The sequence below is a fragment of the Corvus cornix genome, chromosome 5, assembly GCF_000738735.6.
Source record: "Corvus cornix cornix isolate S_Up_H32 chromosome 5, ASM73873v5, whole genome shotgun sequence".
Classification (NCBI taxonomy): domain Eukaryota; kingdom Metazoa; phylum Chordata; class Aves; order Passeriformes; family Corvidae; genus Corvus; species Corvus cornix.
This window is the reverse complement of record NC_046335.1, coordinates 48,173,706-48,193,137: the sequence shown is the minus strand read 5'-3', so window position 1 is coordinate 48,193,137 and position 19,432 is coordinate 48,173,706. Positions and strand designations below refer to the sequence as shown.

Sequence of the window (19,432 nt, the reverse complement as noted above, 5' to 3'; positions counted from 1 at the left end):
AAGGCTTTTCACTGCCCCCCTTTTTCTGTCTGTCTCAAAGATGCTGATTAATCTAAGTTACTACATATCAGTTTTAATTGTGAATGTTTTCAAGCCCATGTCTGCCTTGCATCTGCATTCCCCTTTAATATATAAATATTACCACTGTGTATAAAGCACTGAAAAACACATCACAGAAAAGAATAGCCTGTGTTGTATATATACGGCAGACAAACAAAATTCCATGGAAAAACACACACTGTAAACATCAATGCCTTCCCATTGAGGACAGCTGCTGTAACACAATCCAGGGTGCCTGCTGCCAGGATTTTCCACATGAGTGCATCTTCTTTTAACCGCTGCTCAAACACTGGCTGAAAGAGGAGCTGCTAGACTGAACATGTGTCTGCGCTCGGACGACAAATACACGGCACAGCACTGGAATGCAGAGCAAACCTCGGGATTTGGGCGGGAAACAAGCTACCCACTGCCTACCTTTGGGCCGACTCCACAAACACTTCTGCTCTGGCTTTCAGAAAAGCATTATATACCTCCCAGAGAGAAATAAGCGAGTGTGTTTGTGAGCATGCACGCAAGGCACAGAGGTTTTAAGTAGAAATTATCAATAAATTAATCACAATTCATGACAGCAGTGCAAAATACACATCTCCTGTTGCAGCCAAGTAGAAAGGAAGGACAAACCTAGCGGACACGTTTTTTCTAGATTAAATAAAATGGGTATTGCCAGAAAATTTCAAAGACATAAAATGCTGGGGGGAGGAGGTCAGCATAGGTCACTGCAGAAAATCTCTTCGTAATATTAACAAAATGCAAACCAAGTCATAGATAAGATAGAAAACAGAATCAGGTTTCCCTGCACAAAAGGCACCTCAGCTGCCAAAAGTACAAGAGTAATTAAGGAGCACAAATCACCTTAAAAGCAGAGAGGAATAAATGGTGTAGAAAAAGGGAAGTGCTCACTTGAATTAATGAGTTTGTAAATTAACATACACACACATTTATCCATACACACACCCCCAGCCTTGCACGCTGTCAGGGTAAAGCGTCCTCACTAGACCAGGCTGAGGGGTCTGCTAGGCTCTGGGCTCAGTTGTCCTCCAGTTTATCCCAGCTCAAACAGCCAAGCTGATGGTTTTTCCCTTGACTTCTGCTGCATAATTCCTGCTACACCACCGCAAAAATGGAAGCCTTTTGCCCAAATTTCCCAGGCAATAAAACAACCACTGCTGATTCTTGACATATTTCTTATGAGATAAGCTCACAAACATTACAGATTCAAAATTCTAGGTATTTACCAGCCAAAGCAGACACAAAGTTATAGTAAAAATTGTTTTAACTGGTAAAATAACAAAGGTTTCTTGCATAGATGAGAATACTCCAGGACACCAGAACCCTCCTCCCTCTCCAAAGCCATCAGCTGCTCTGGTATCCTCTCTCTGGGTGACAAAAGTAAACAAAAACATGAGCTATGTGAGATAGAAAGATTATATACAGATCAAGAGAAAGGATTCAAGAAAAAACTTGAAGGATTGAACCTTCAGGGATTTGTGGGAACACCTTCAAAATTTTAAGTGTACTTCTAACTTTATGGAAGGGCTTAAAACTATGTGTAGCCAAAGGGCTAAGAAAACAAATGGTTAAAAAGAGATGCTGATATTTCCTTAAGTGTTGTGATTCAGCAGGGCCTAACTCACAATTTATGACCTTTCGAGGCTGGCAATGCTATGATTACTCAACCTGGCTCATAGTTGGCAGACACAGTCCAAACAAGAGAATTGGAGAATCTCAGTTCTAATCCCTGATCATTTACAGGGATTCAGCTGGATCTGATTCAGCAACACATGCAAGCACATGCTGTATGTTAAACAAAACGTTACCTCCACTGAAGCCATTAACACTCAGAAAGCACTCAAAGTGCATGCTTAACCAATTACCTAAATTGGGGAGGCTACATGTTCAGAAGACAGCTACTCCCAAAAGCGGTGTATTCTTCCTTTGGCTTAACTGCCAACTCAGCTGAGAGTGTCTGGTGTTTTGTGGGAAGCATGGGATGGTCAAGACCAGAATTGCTATCCAATAAAATGCATGATACAATACTCAGTTGAAGCAATAAATGGAATTATCAGTGCAGCTACAAGGGCAGAAGAAGCAGAAAGAACAGCCAGGCAGCTTTCTGCAACCTTAGAACCACCCTTTTGGTTCCACCATACCTTGGTCTCAGAAAATGCTTCCCAAAAACTTTCAATTGTAGCATACCTTTAGGATATTGACTAAGTCTAGTAGCTCCAGCCTTGGCATGATTTAGTCCTGTAGCCTCTCAGCTACAACCAAGCTTGGGGATTTTTTTTGAAAAAGAAACCCAAAACAAACCACAAAAAAAACCTGTTCACAATCTTAACAGAAGCCAGGAGGAACTCTACATTATTCTTAAGCCTCTTTTGGCTATAAATGGCATCATAGCATAGGTACAGTTAAGAAATGCATGAGCTGTGAGATCTGTTTTAGAAATCTTGATGAAATTTCATTTAAGGAAGAAAACTAAATGGAACTATGATGTTGAAAAAATGAAAAATCTGAATACAGGAAATGGATAAAGGATATAACATAGAATAGAATAAGCACAAGATGTGAAGTCACCAATTCCATATATATCAGCGGTTGAACACCCCTTGCAACACTAAAAATCTACAGCTTTCCTTTATGTTGGAGTTGCCAGGTAAACACCAGTACTTTCAAACACAGAATCAGGTAAAGCTGGGCATTAAAAAGCCCCCACTTTCTGGATCTCTTAGAACATCACCTAAGAAAATGGAAGAGCCTCAAACAGGAAAGTAGCAAGAAGCAAATACGTGTATGGGACCATATTCATTCTTCTGTGAAGCCACACCATTTAGAGACCAAATTCCTTCTGAATTTCACAGAAAAATGTGAACCCCTGCCTACAAAGGTAAAGGGATCATGGCATACTTTCCTGTGAGGAGGACCAGTGAAGTCTGCATCCCTGTAAATGAATATCCACAATATCAGCCAGAGACGAGAAGGTAGCTGGCGGGGGGAAAGCTCAGCATGAGCACACCAAGGGTCAGACATGGCTATGCACAATCAGACATTTAATGAATTTCTGCAGACAGCTGCTTACATAACTGTCAAGCTGTCCTACCAGCCCTTCAAAAGCACTGAGGCATTTCCCCTCCTTTAAGGAGGGAAAGAAAAACCCACTCTAAAAGATAAGAAAAGCAAAACTCTTAGGCTGCAATAGTCGCAATTACTTATAATAGCTTATGACTACATGGATTAAGCTTTAATTATTACACTGATGCCATTTGTCTACTATTGGATGTGTGGAGAAACCAGTTCTAACTTGTCAGATACGATGGACTCATGTTTCCTAATGTTTAAAGAGTTATATTTTGCCCTTGCCTTTTGCCAACAGTATATTTCCCCAATTAAAGGAAGTTATTTTATACTATTTTAAACAAAGGTTAAAGAAATTTGCCGTAGGAACAAACTTCCTGAGTTCCATTATCCAGAGCTTTAAAATGACTGGCAAGCTTCACTTTTGAGTCATATAAGTTAATTGATGACACCATAATCAGGAGGAGTAATGCTAGTCTAATCAGGTATTCTTTCTTCCTGGTAAATACAATCCAGGATACCCTCAGGGATTCTGCTAAGCACAGATGTAGAGAAAAGCACACAGAAAGAGAGGACAGGAACACATTTTTCAACATGTCTTTCCCCCTTATTCAGCTGTCGAAGAGAACAAATGCATTGTCCAATGGGGATTATAAATGAGCCTCTGCCCAAGTTAAAACTGAACTTCTGAAAATATACATGCTACCACTTTGATTCTCATCCTTCAGCTATTGGCAACTTTTATCCTATAGCAAAAATTTACAAGACAAAAAGGTGGATGTAGATTATTTTTAAAAATACAAGACAGATTATGATATTATATACTTTGTCTTTCTGGTGAGAAAAAGGGACAAAAGGACAAATTAATCCAGCCACCAATTTATCCATGGATTTGTCAAGTCCCAAGACAAGCTGATGAAAAAACCTTTAACTATTTCCATTTGATAAAAAAGGTAGTTTAACAATCTTACAGAAAGGTTCCTAAGAACATCTTCACCTACCTTTAATAAACCAAGACTGATTAGCACACTCTGCAGCTTACTTCCGTGCCCATAAGGCAGCAGCACTTTCCCTCTCATGAATGCATCAAAACCAGAGCTCAGATGCAACAGCGTAGAGGAACAAGTATTGGAGAAGAGTCAGTGATGGACTACTACAAAATTCTTATCAGATGTAATTTCAAGAAAAAAAAATTGTTCAGACCTCATGTACTCCTCACTTGTTTTGTCCTTTAATGGAGATAAGTAAAACATACTGACTGCTGTCAGAAAAATTAATTACTTCAACTGATGCTTTAAGCCTTACATTGTCAAAGAACTGCTGCAGTACCTTTCTCCCCATCTGGCCCAAACAGAGCTGTTATATGTACTTTTCCCCTCTATTATCTGGAGTAGAATATACATGATTTCACATTGGAAGCAGACAGATGCTCAAGTGGAAATACCTAGTTCAAGGTTAGTGTAATCTCACTAGTTTGGCCTTGAGTGAGAGTGAAGTATTCATTCCCTGAATTGAAACGTCCATCAAACTGTCAGATGAAATCAATCTGAACCTACCTGTCAAGAAGAACAGAAAAATTACCAGGAGGACAGGGGTTGTCTCCTGGAGTCAGTCATTCAATTGCTGTAAAGATACTGGCTTCCCACAAGAAGTGCAAACACAGTTGAGAAAGCAGCCTGTCACAGCCATCTCCCTCACAATTTCATTGCTCACATGGAGTATACTGGCATCTTTACTTATGTAGGGCTTCACTTCATTAAATTATAGGCATTTCCCAGCTCTCAACTTCGATAACATCTCATCCTCTCTCTAGTGAAAGAAATAGTTTTATGCACAGGAGAATTTACAAAACCTCGTTGTTTAGATCCCTCTGTGGGTTGTAAGACTTTCACTTCAGTGGAGGAACCACCTGTGAGCTTTCCCTCTTCCTTCTCTCCTACACAACTGCTTAGTTAATGAAATTGAGTATCATTTAGACTTAACTCCTATGAAATTAAGGTAAGGCCAGACAACAAGGTCAAAAGTCATCTGGGGATGGGCGACATGGAGACAACAGGATCACATAACCCAATGCAGCAGCGTATGCACATCTACCCAATTTTTTCTTGTTGATCCAACCTAGCGAAGGAAGTTAAAATAAGGGAATTCATGAAGGACAAATAATCTGATTCTTTTTATTCTTTCATGGCAGCAAAGTATGTAATATCTGATGAAACTAATATTCAGCCCCCCAAAAAATATATAGCAAAATGCTATGAGCCATGATAAGGAAACATTAAAAAATGCAACTTCCCAAGTACCATAATTTTCCAAGGAAAAGCCCACTTTCTACAATAATGACCTCAAGTGAGACACACTAGGAGATGGCAACATAAACTTCAGGATTATCACCCCTCTGAGTCACTTACACCCTGTTTATATCCAGTTGAGGACTCCGTGGTTCCATTGCTATTTATAATATTTTGCCTCATCTTTCAAGGGTTTTTCCTTTTTCTTTTAATAGTTTCCAGAAACCAGGGAGATTCTGACATGCTAAAGTGACAGAATGCTATAGGTAACCTTGTTCAGGAGCAGAATACTAAAGGTCTATCAGCTTTTAAATATGTGTTCTCTCTTAACAGAAAACAGATTCCAAACTTAAGAGTTAGATAACATGTTAAGTTGTTAATTTCTTTTCCACCCTGCATTCTCTTCTGAGACCTATTCTCACCATGGACCTGTGTTTGAAACTTGTGTGCAAAGCTGTGCTCAAGACCTATGCTGCAAGACTTGCTCATAATGTGTCATGACAGATTAGGAATAAAATCACTTTAAAACTATAATTCTGGAGCCCTGTGCTCATGCAACTTCACCTGCAAGGCAAATCAAACAGTTTCAAATTCCTACTGGGAGTAGTTGGATCATTCAAACACAAAGCAGAGTCACTGAGGGAAAACACTATCACTTATCTGGCCAACTTTAAGTTTTAATGCTTCCCAAGAAGCCCTGATCACAGTAATTGTACTGAATCTTCAGTAATTTTATTGAACATCACCCAACTGGCTGTTAGGAGTGCAAGCAGCAGGCATTAGAAGGAGGGAAATAAAGCTTCCTGAGAACTATCCCATCTCATGTCCAAAACAAATTTGGAATCATCTCCTACTTAATCTCTCAGAGATCAGCAACTTTTAAACCAAGCACACTTTCTAACTAAAATCCTTTGTATCTAGAGTTTTTAAAAGGTATGTTATGTTTAGATTTCCTCTTATTCCACAATCCTGAGGTGATATTAACACTTGAGTGAGATGTCTGTAGGTGAGACAAGTTTGGAAAGTACTGCAGTCATCTCATCTAACACTGACATTATCACATACATACATAGATAAGTATTTTTAACCTTTAAGACTGAAACAGTTTATCATACACACTTAGATTTTTTTCCCCTTCAAAATAAGGATTACAAGTAAATCTTTCCTAAATTCTGGCAAACACTCTATTTGGGGAATCAGTGAAACCTGTTGAAATGTAAGACTTCACTCATGCCACCCTACAATGCTAATTTAGTCACCCAATTGCCTATTAACCCATAGTTGAATAACTCCAAAGTAGGGAAAATTTCGTATATAACATGACTGCCCCCTTGTGCCGAACTAGATCCCCTCCCATTAGAAGGGTGACTTCTCACATCTCTAACTTATATCTCTTGTCTTAATATGAAAAAAAACCCCACTAAAAACTCACTAATCTAGTTTATTGAGTACGAAACTAGAGCCCTACAGTTCTTGAAACTATGACAAAACAAAATGTAAGGTAGGGATGATAGAAAGCAATTTTGGAAAAGAGCAGTGCACAATTCCAAAGTGATAGGATCTTAAATCACTGTCAGGTTTATTAACAACATAAGGTTATAAAAAAAGAAAAAAAAAAGAAAACAGCTTTTTTCCTCTCAAAGGGTGTTTTCCTTATGCAGTCTCTTTTTTCACAGAATGACCTGGGTTGAAGGGATCTTAAAGGTCATCTATTTCCAAAGCCTTGCCACGGACAGGGACACCTTTCACTAGACCAGATTACTCAGAGAGCCCCATCCAACCTGGCCTTGAACACTCCCAGGGATGGGGCACCCACAGCTTCTCTGGGCAACCTGTGCCAGTGCCTCAGCACCCTCACAGTAAAGAATTTCTTCCTAGTATCTGATCTAAATCTCTCCTCTTTCAATTTGAAGCCATTGCCCCATCCTGTCACTACATATCCTTGTAAAAAGTCTCTCTCCATCTTTCCTGTAGGCTCTCTTCAGGTGTTGGAAGGCTGCAATTAGGTGACCCCAAAGCCTTTTATTTTCCAGGGTGAATAATCCCAGTTCTCTCAGTCTTTCCTCATAGAAGAGGTGCTCCATCCCTCTAATTACCTTGGTGGCCCTGTAGTTCAGTTACGAAATCAATTACATGAAGTCAAATAGCAGGACTGAGCTCGCTGGGTCAGATACCCAGTGTGACTCACTGACAGCTCTGAACACAGAAGCCTGGGTTTAACATGTGAAACAAACTGTACTACCACGGGAAAACTCCCAAAGGACCTCAGAGGTCCAAGTGGGGACACAGACATACACAGGATAAACATTTACTTTTCAGATTATCTGGATAGAAACCTAGGAGCTAAGACATGGCAAAGTTAATTTCCTGGGACTTACTACTTCTGAACATACATCCACATAGTTCCTAGAGGAGCACAAAGGTGTCTTGAATGCAGCATCACAGATGTAGTATCAGAAAAAGAAGCAGCCATCAAGCAAACTGTAATGATTTAGTCTGAAATAAACCAATTTGCCAACAGAATTAAAGGCATCACATTCCAAACATAAACATATCCAGTGGTATCACCAAGATCAGCCAACTTTTCTCCCATATCCTCAGCTCATTTCCTCCTTCTGTCGCTGCTGATAGATATGGCTATTCCTGTTCACCGAACCTTACATCCTTCAATTACTCTCTTTCCTCCTCTCTCATTCTCCCACAGCATCCCCAAGACTTGCACCCTTCCTCTCCAACCCTCCCCAAACCCAATTCATTCCAGCATTAGTAGTGCTCCAGCATTTCAGTCAGCTGACCAGAGGAAGCACAGATGGGTTAAGGGTAACCCAGGAACTAAGGTACAGCTTTCTGACTCATTTTGTTTTCCTACTATCAAAACTCTTTCCTCCTCTTCTTTCAGTCTCTGTACCAGACCTGTCACTACTGCCATGTGCACTTTGAATGTTTTCTCCATCAAAGTGTAACTCTGTAGAGCTATCAATCTCCTTTCTCCACTGCCTGTTTTATATATTCTGCAGTCTACACAAATGCCTTGCCTAATCAGGTAGGAACTGAACTCAAAACTTGCAATTCAGATGTGAATATTCTCAGATTTCAGACTCTTGGCTTGTTTTTATCCTTTCCTCCCTTCCTCTCTTTTTTGCTGCTGTTGTTATCCTTAGATCTTGCTGATACAGAGACACCTTGCATGCATAAAAAAAGTTACTAACAAACAAGAGACTCCTGCCATCCAAATATTTTTAAATATTTAAACATTCTTCTCTCAGGGGATCTGCAAACTATACTGACTACATATCCATTAGGTATGATTTATATTGAACTGTTTTTGTAAGAAGTTCATACCTTTAAACTGTGCTTCCCTCAGAGAAAGAGTTCCTAGTTGTACCCCATCTCAGATGTGCCATTGGTGGTAATACTGCAATGCCTATAGTATAGATTATTTGCCAGTTCATAACTCACAGCAAAAGCCTGAAAGCAAAGCTTTCAGACAAAAAGACAGAAACAATTAAGAGCTCTAATAATCTGATCCTGCTGTTCGCAGCACACGGTCATTTAAAATTATTCATGTGTTTCAATATGGAAGTGATTTAACATAATTTAGCAAACCTGAAACCTACATTAAGATGTAATAATGATGAATGGATGAGACCCAGCACATACACTTACAGAAAACCTCAGAGTCCTGCCGAGTAGAGGAAGTACCCCAAAAACCCTGGCAGGTGCCCCCATGTGGGTGGTCTGAAAAAAAAACCAAACCAAAAAACTAACCACCCACAAAACCCTCACAAAATTCAAAATTAGCATCTGAAATTTTTACATAGGCAAGACTGGGTTAGGTTTCTAAAATAAAAAGCACATGGACTGAGAACACTTTCTAAATTCACTGAAGAATAAATACTGTGGTTGCATCCCCCCATTATTTATTATCCCAGCAGCCAATTTAGGACTCAAACACAGCTATTTCTTGTCTTCTACCTTCCGGTTCCTGGCATAGGCTCCATATACACCAACCACAGTGCAAATCCTCTAGGACAAAGCACACATGCAAATCTTTACCTTTCCTTCAAAATAAAGACATTTTCTCACAAAGCTTAAAAAGTGTGAAGTACTAAGAAATTAAAAAAACAAGAATAATGACTGCCATTTCAGCTTTTTAGTGTATTTATCACAGTTAGAACATGGATGAAGTTTTGTAACATCTGTTTAATTTGGTACCTGACTTCCTGTTCCTGCTGCATTACTTACTTATTCTATGCAATGGATAATAACAAGAACCATTAAATGTTGCCCAATTTAAAAACAGCAAAGAGTATAGGGTGGAAAGACAAAATAGATACTTTTTCTTTCACACTGTACAAAGGAATATTGTGATATTTTGGGGTTCTATCATCAAATAGAAATGAAGAACTATTTTTTAAATACCAGAATTTCTTTAATAAAATAATCTCCTTTAAAAAAATAAAGTTGTTGGTTCACAATTTGTTTGTTTGCATTTATTAAAAAAAAAATCTAACTACATACATACTGGTGTCAGCTCTGGTATGACTTTGGTATCTATGAGCTGTTCTCAAATTATAGACAGTGCCTAAATAAGTATTGATTAGGAAAAAAATAGATACAAGGGCTTAACTGATTTTTCAATTAAAAGCTGCACTACATGGGAAAAAAATCAAGTCATGAGGACAGTTCAAGCACTTTTCACTACGTACATATTAAAGGTTTCAACAAAGTGAACTTACTGTCGGACACAGACACACAAGTAATTTCAAGTAATGCAAGATCCAGCTTTCTGTTCACTGCCCTTCATATTTGTTCTGGAATGACCACAAAACATTTCTGCCATCACCTGGTGTTTTCCATACACAGACTGGATTATGGAATTGGCCTCCTTGAAAGTGCCATCTCTAAAAAAATCACTGCAGCTACAAAATGCAGCTTCACAACCTCTCACTAACCACGACTCGTAATGAATGTTACATTTCTGCTGTGCTCTGCTCACTTCACCAGCTCTCTGCAGGACATTGTGTCACACTGAACATTCTCTGCCTCTGTTTCCAAGGCTGCAATTTTTAGGGTCCCAAAATTCCTGAAAGATCTAGTCCCTGGGAGCCACACCACTCTCAACAACTCCCCTTTTCAGAAACAGCCGCATCTCTGTACAGTGACTCTTGGCTGCACAGGAGATGGGGCTTGGCTGTGGGACAGGCCCCTGACCAAAAAGGGCACAAAGACAAACAACAACAGTTACCACTTTCTGATGCATTTCTCTTTTGACACTATACTCTGCATTTTACCTGTGGAGAAAAAGGGGAGAAAATGAACACAAACACATCCATTTTCCTTGGGAAAGACAGACATAGAGGAGCAACTGGCCGTAGTGATGACAAGCTTCTGCATTTATTTTTATCCCAAAAAGCACTCAGTAACCACAGAACTGAGTGGGATACAGGAACCCGAGAAAAACACAGACCAAAACACAACCACGGGCAATAGGTCAGTGCTTAGCTTTAGTTTGCTAACAGGCTGACAACTAGTCTAAGATATTTAAGGTATTTTGTCTGCAAGACAGTGAAAATACTTTAAGCTTCTCCCAGCTGAACTTCCTGCTGGAAGTAAAACAAAACATATAGTTCTACACATGGGGATTACAAAAAGCCCCCGGGACCCTGAGTGAAATCACAACTATAGTCAATCCTTGAAGTCACATGAAAACAAATTTCAGTCAACAGTTCCATGATCTCCTATGGGCTCTCTATCCAGGGCAAGTGCCAAGGCCATGCAATGCTGCATTTCACACATCCAGCATCCAGGATGACGCAGAGAGATCCCCACTTTACACGTCTGCTATGGATCTGGCAAACGTTTAAACCAAAACCTTCCATTGCAGCAAGCTTTGCTACATCAGTAGAGTGTTAATCACACTTGGCCATGTTTTTAGCTTTTGAAAAAATCATCAATAGTGATCAGAAACAGCAGCTGCAGAAGAAAAGTCTTTAATGTGTCAGTGTTGTAACAGAATTTCCAGAGAAACACAGCAAGAGGAAAATGCTACATTTAGTCTGAACTGGGCACTGGTCATACTGGGAGCAGCATTTGCTTATGAAAAAAGCCTGCAACAATTTCTTTGTAAAATACTGTGAAATGAAGTTAATAAGAAAAACATATTGATAATAAAGCAATTTTCAGGTCACTTACACCCACAGAATGTACATCATGCAATTTCCTGTACAATTATAGTATTATGCCAGGTAAACTAACCCATTTACACCTCTTGGAATTGTTTCCCTGTGCATTAACACTTTACAGAAAGGTATTTTCTTTTAGCATTGCAGTTCTGGTGCACTATTCAGCAATATTTAAACAAGCTGTTGATGTCCATTTTTCCAACAAAGTGCACTTTATGAAAAAAGATGCTCTAACAAGACCTTATTAAAATTAGTGATCCAAGTATTAAAGCACAAAGATCACATGTGCTATTGGCTTTAAATACCATAATGTTCCATGCCTGGACTTGATAGCTGAGCCTGGAACTAGATGATTAGGTCAAAAATCCATTAGATGAACTATTTCCTTGTTAGGCAGTGTTGGTTTCCAACTCTGCCCCAAGCACAGACACTGATATTTGTGACGACACTCACATCCACAGCCACCGTCTCACTAAAGAATTTTTTTGTTTGTTTTTACAAACACTAACGTTTTGACCAGTATCAGAATAATAATTTTGCTAAAACTGCTCATTTACTAGTTTGTATCTGCACATGGAATAAAACTCAGTGGTCAGCTATGCCTCTTGACTGGCACACACTGACCTTGACAGGCATTCCTAAAACCTCATGCTGATACCAGGCTGACTCCTGCTGGAAAGCGGTGATGTTGAATCCAGGTGTGTTTGCTACACAGATTTAGCACAGTCTCTGCAGCATCTGTGGGCATAGTGCTGCCCGTAGATTTTGGAGTATTCCAATCTAAATGGTACTTACAAATACTAAATTTCACAACTTTGTAACTTTGTTACCCTATTAGTAAAAAACTATTACTTTCTGCATAACCTAAACACTAAAAAGAATTAAGCATATCCTGTTTATTGGATAAAATAACTCCCAACAAAAGTGCCCACATTATAAATTAATCAAGTTTTTAACTTCTTTTGGTGTATCCAACATATCTAAACAAAAAGTAAAGCCATTCTCCATCCTCGTAACAGAAAATATTTATTTATGCCTTGAATTTTAATTCTGGAATTAACTCAAGATGATGATAAATTTAACCTTCTTTAATAATAGAAAAAAGTGGGATATTTTAATTGTCTCTCCCATCCAATAAAAATTAAAATAAAAGAAAGGTTTTGCACTTATCATTCTGCATGATGCCCAAAGTAAACAATGATAAAAGTTAGTAAGTGGGGAGTTGCTTGTTGTTTTCACAACATAGGAGCCCTGTACTTCTGAATCACTAAGCAGCTGGAGTCTGGTTTAATTACTTAACATCAATCAAGATGTAAACCAGCACTTGGAGACCAAGGAATGCAACGTTCATCTGCAACACAAAAGAAATAGCTCAGCTATCTTAGCTTCTGCCTAGACGTTTTGTACACCAGAAAAAGTCAACACATTACTTTTATACCATGTCAGTATCATAAAATAGCCAAACAGTAATTTTGCACTGCACTTGAGTACATCAGTGACAATTTGCAGCAAGGGAGAAAAGAGCATGAGAGTATTATTTCATGCAGGTTTGCAACCTCTAACACAGAAGGTATTTGTCCAGTACTGACTTCTGCCAAATAGCAGCACCAGTATATGACAGCACTCCCCTCTTCAATAAAAAAAAATAGATAGAAAGTTAACATAATAAAAAGAGGAAATGTGAAATTGCAAACTCTAGGTTCCTGCCTGAATTTTTTTCATCTTGTTAATTCTTTGATACAATCCTTTGATTGTGATTTTGCTCATATTAAGAACAGAACACAGTAATGCTGCAGCTTGATGGAGCGCTACAGCCTTTACAGGATCAAAGGGAATCTAATTATCCCTTCTGGTCTTCAGAGCTATAGACATAAACTGCACACTCTATCTAATCTATGAAAAAAGCAACCACCCACCACAGTACACAAGAACTTCTCCCTGAGATAAAAGAGGCAAGTAACCACATGGGACAGATGTTCACCACACCACTCACTGCACTGTCAGAAGCTGCTCAGTTACTACAGCATCGAGGGTGAAATAAGACACCATGAAGAACTGCCCAAGTCTTCAGAACATCTCAGGTTAATCCACAGATAAAAATAAATATTGTACACAACTGCCTGTACTACGAAGACAGTCAGTCCACTTTGGCCAGCTCTGCCGTGGACATTGCATGCAGAACACAGGAACACTGTGTGTGCTGGGATCCCACCTATTCGATATCATACGAACACGAACAGTCCCCAGCTCAAAGGGCTTCCAGGTGAGCCATAGGATGGCAGAATAAATATATCCAGATGCAACAGCACCTGGCAATGTCACATTTGTCTCAGCACAGCAGTTGCTACGGTACTTTCCAGGTGCAGGGAAGAGTTTATACGGATTTTTAATCCACACATCCAAGCTATTAGCTCGTTGCTACAGTGGATATGCCATAGCTAATTTTGGCAGTACCCCTAGATAGCATCAATATTCATAAGCCAGAAATAAAGTTCTTATAAACCACGATGAACACACTAAAATATCCATTTGCCTTTCAACATTTAAGAGAGAAGTTTGCTGATGTCCTGCTCTACTGCAGCTACCCCAGCTCTTGAGTTGCAGGACAAGCTCTGCAGCCCTCTACAACTGGGACTAACAGCAGACTAATAATTTCTCACATCAGAGATGCTTTGAGTCCTCCCTGATGACTATACTGCATTAATCACTGCTCATACAAGAGGTTAGCCATTTTTAGGGCTGGACTGCCACAGCTCTTTTGCTCTCCCATACACCCAGCAACAAGAAATCAGAATGCGATCATGACACTGAAATCATTAGAGTGGCTTGATTTACAATGATTCTGGAGTCTTTGGCTGAAAAAGGAACTTTTCTGACTTCTTGTTAAACCAGATTTAGGGACATCTCATATCCTTAAGTGTCTCCCTGCAGCTGAATAGATGAAACAATCAGATTCCTGATACATCCAGAGTTCTAGGTCAATTTCTATGGCAAAGTTTATTGTAAATTTGTAACAAAACCAGAGGATTTAATAATGCTATTCCATGCCAACGGGAATAACTGAGGGAAACAGTCCTTTCCTTTTCAGTAAACAATTAAATCAGCAGACTGTAAGCAGAATTCCTAAGGGAGCTTGATGACACACTGAAATATGCTGAATGAAAGAGGATGCTGCCCAGTGTACAGCAAGCACTGAAGCCTTTCCTGTTGCAAGTCAAGTAAATGACTGGAATAATGGCACGTGACAGTAACCAGCAATGACTGAACATTAAGCTCTGGTCTTAACTCAAGCATGTTCTTACATAGCTGCTAGCACTGCTGTTCTTCTAACGTGCCCTGTCATTAATGATAAAATGGACCCCATGGAAGTCATGGTTTAAGTGTTGTTAACAGCATTTCAGAGGGAATTCTTGTGACAGCAGAAGTCAGCTCTTCCATCTGGCCCATTTGAGAGCAAAACTGAAATATTTGCTCAGACTTCAGAGGATCATTTTGGTATAGAAGAAGATAAAAGCAGGACTCTTTTACAATATGAGCTAGCAAATCAAAGCAAATAGGGATTCCACTCACTGATAATCCAAAAGAAAAGAGACAGTTATAAGACAAACACAGCACTGTTTGTTCTAGGCAATGTGCTTGTATCTCTTGCCAACAAACTATATACTGGTAATTAAAACACAGAACACTTCGTAAAAATATAAAAGTAAAGACAAAGGAAACATCATTTCCTACAAAAGCCAGTGGTAACTGCAGCACCATGGACACTGCACTCAGTGTTTACAAGCACACTTTATTTCAAATATTTCAAAGTGATCAAAAGCATCCATTTCAACCATTCAGAAACATCCAACTGTTATCATGTCCTCTTGATCTGGAAATTATTAAAAAGCCCTTAATATGCTTGCTTAATTATTACATCTATTATGCTGTTTAACAAGGATTTATTTTTAAAAACACCTCCACCACTGGAGTCTCCCTCTTACTCCTAATACAATCTCTAAAAGGCTCTGTTCCACATTCAAGATGTTGATGGAGAGAGTAGTGAAAATGAAGCTGATGTCATGACACAGAATTTTTTCAGTATGGAAATACACTTAATAACAAAGGGAACTGCTTTTCGTTTTTAATGCAAAGCTTTTCTTTAAGCATAAGCTCACTGTATAAAATCTAAGAGCACATCAGTATGTCACTGCAGGAAAGCAATTATTCTATATGTATATAGACAAACCCAATGCTTAACTAGTTAAATGCATTTTCATCACCCCAGTTATGAGGTACATGAAACATCTGGGGAAGAGTCATTAAGACATCAAGAATTATTGTTATTTTGCTACAGACAATAACAGGATCACAAGTATGCCATGTTAGCTGGTGCTTACACCCAGAAATACATGCAGTCAGCTAGATCCATACTAATGCTGAAATTAAGCAATTACACAAACAGAGGGCAAGAGCCTCTTGGTAACTGAGGCTCAGCCACAAGTAGCATCGATTTTCCACTGCTTTAAAATGCAAATAAAACAAAAGAGCCAACACAGTGAAAGAGGGAACAGGAGACAATCTGGGAACACACAGATTAGAGAGAAATAAACCAGTGAGAAGTCCAGAGGAAAGGGGTGGTATTGCTGCAGTCCAGTTTTCTATTTCACTTTTACAACACAACAGACCACAGCAAGCATTAAACTGAAGGGACAAGTTCTATCACAAACAACACACTGCATACTGCATTCTTTAAACTGTTACAGATCATTTTACAGGTTGTCCTGTTTGAACATCAGGCCTTAATGTCCTTTAATTATTATTTTTGTTTCCTCAAAGGGGTGCTGATAGTGGTCAACTGATACAGTAATCTTTCTTAATGAAAGATTTCCCATTAGCAACTCCACAGAAGTAGGGCTACATTAAATACAACATTTATTTCATCATTTATAGATTTTAAATAGAGTCAGACATATGTCCACAAAAAAACCCTCACAGCTGCATTTTTATTATTGGACACAGAACCAGTCCTATTAAACTAAGTGAGAATATGCACCTACATTTACCGAAAGAGAACAAATTTTTGCATAAACAAGCAGGACTCTGAGACTTTAGGCCTAGAAGCCTTAAGCCCTTTATCACAAGGGTTGAAAGTTGTCATTTACTTTCCAGGACAAGTGAGGTAAAAGAACAGCCTCACTGGTTTTTAAACTGCAAGGATGCCAAGTGTTTGCTTTTCAGTACCACAGCAGGTACCCCACTCTTCTGACATATTTATACTATCTGTCAAAAGGAAGTATTTCTCATACTGTCAACTAAAAGCCACTTTCTAGTTGTATGTCTCAACTTAACTGTGTAAAATTTACTCATGTATTCATGACTTCCAAAAATTAGTGTTTATTCTGGAGTCACCTTTCTGATGGATAAGTTAATGCACGTGTTGCAACAAATATATAACTGGCCAGGAAATAGTTCCACGAATCCCAAATCCATGCATCCTCAGGTCAAGTGTTTTCCATTATGCTTCCAATTCTGAAAATGTCTTCATGTTTCTGTTTCTCTGATAGAGTATGTATTGCTTTTAAGACCTGAAACTAGATATATTCACACTTAATTTGACTAGTCTACACTATATATAGCTGGTGCTATAATTTTGTTAAGTACTTGGGTTTAGACTTTGCATGGTTGCTTATTTCCTCATCAAGAAATCTGGAGTGATCATATTTTTTATATGTGATGGCTTTAAGGAAATAAAATGCTTCACAACTGGGCACATCAGAACAAACTAATTCATCTTAGGTTTTCTCAGGCACAGCATAACTTTCAAGCCTGAATTAAAAACACATACAGACATGGACCTGAAATGAGCAGCCACTTATTAAACAGAAACTTATTATGTGGCTTTGCACACAGAGCTGTTATCTGAAGTGCAATCCTAAATTTGACCCTAAATTCTATGCCCACATGTGTAACAGGCAAGTCCCAGTAACATCTGTAACTAGCTCATAAATATTTGTTCCCTAGGACTTTGAAATGAAGCATTTGTCTGAATAACTCAGGGAAATGTACTGGTCTTCAGCATCCAGGAATATCGATAATCCAACTGACATCACAAAACACAGTATTTTCACTAACTTTTTGCCAAACCCTTATATCTATAGGCTGATCTGACACTGTTTAAGGCCTTTTAATTAACTGCATACAAAGTAAATGCACTTCCAAGTGAACAGTTCTCAGGATGTACATTTTGGGTACCCATGTTTCAAAGACACACATTTAAATTAATATTTTATCCAGTTTTACATTTAATCCAATTTACTCAGTTTTGAATCTAAACCTAAAGTCTTAAAAGAACCAATGAATTCCATTTTCTTCCACCCTAGCAGAGACTCAGTTCAAGCCACGGGGGACACATTTTGTACCACCCCATCACTCGTGACTTAGAGCAATCCAGGGAAATTTCAACAAGGTTACAACCAAAAATTAAGGGAGTAAAAGAGAACTATATAAGTTACTAAAAGCCTAGAGTGTTCATTTGGTAAAGGTCTTCATCTGAAACACACTACTTATATTCTAAGGTCTCCCACCAATAGTTAATGGAAAAAAAATAAATCTCAGTTGCTACACAAATTGGACTAAGAGATAATAGAGTGACTTGTGAAATGTATCAATAACAAATAACTAAACAATTCCCAAACCCAGAAAGAATAATGGAAACACTTAGCACGCAAGCTTATTAAAAAAAAAAACAAACAAAAAAACCTTGCAATGTTGAGGCAAAATAAAGTTTTTTTTAAAAAGCTACATAGAGAAAACATCTAGATCTGGTTTTGTTGCTCCATTGTTCTTTTCTAAGGCTTGAGGAAATTCATTACTTCCTCCTCCTGCTTGTTCCACTAAGAAATCTTCCAGAATACAAGTCTCCTAAATCCTCTGCCTACAGACAGACGTACACGTTGGTGAACCAGATGAAAATGTAAATACCTTTGTTTGGGAAGAGGGAAGACTCCACACAAACCCTTTTTTTTTTTTTTCTTCAATAAATGCCCTTCCAAAACGGCTCTAAAAAGAATGTTTGTGCTTCTCTGCAAATTATATTGTATAGGAGGAAGGCCTGGAAATTGGCAGCAGGCATTTCTGCATGTTTTATACCTCAGAAATACAAGCATGCCAAGAATTTTTATCTGTGGTTTCACTGCAGAAATCCTCAGGTTTTTAGAGGAGATTAAATTGTTTCATTCCTCTGCTAGAGGATATACTGGCACACATCTACTATGGCAAATAAACATTTTTCAGGATTTTGAATTAAACAATGACAGAAGATTTGTTTTTAAAGGCATTTAAAGAAAAATCTGCTGCAACTCTCATTTTTTTTAGAATAACCTGAGAACCTGAAGATAACATTTTAGCATAAAAGACAAGTGGAAAACCTGTCAGAAGGCAAAATACCAAAAAAAAAAAAAACAAACCCTCACAAACCTTCAGGCCTATTTCAGGTAATTTTTTTAATATAAAAAAAAGCAATAATAATGATCAAACAGAACTTTTCTTCCAATGTAGAACATAATTTGACCATTAGAGAAGGTGCTGCTGAAATGGAGAGACCAAGTATCATTTAAAATTTGCACTTTGCAGCTATTCCACTGGAAAATGTTGGAGGGAGTGATGGAACTCTCACCAGGCAAGTACTCCCACACACTGTCTCTCCACGTAAAAATCTTGAGGCTATCAGCCACCAGCTGCCCAGAGATGTGAGCTAAAAACTAAAGCCTTGTGTCCCAGCCAAGTGAACTTGCCTTTAGGTCAGCACGAAGATTTACTGGCACTCAAACAGGATACAGCAAC

The 19,432-nt window shown here is 38.6% G+C and overlaps 1 protein-coding gene across 1 annotated transcript in view; it reads right to left on the bottom strand.

Moving 5' to 3' along the window:
* The window catches only part of KCNQ1 (potassium voltage-gated channel subfamily Q member 1), a 336,181-nt gene that overhangs the window by 213,181 nt on the left and 103,568 nt on the right, over positions 1-19,432 (bottom strand).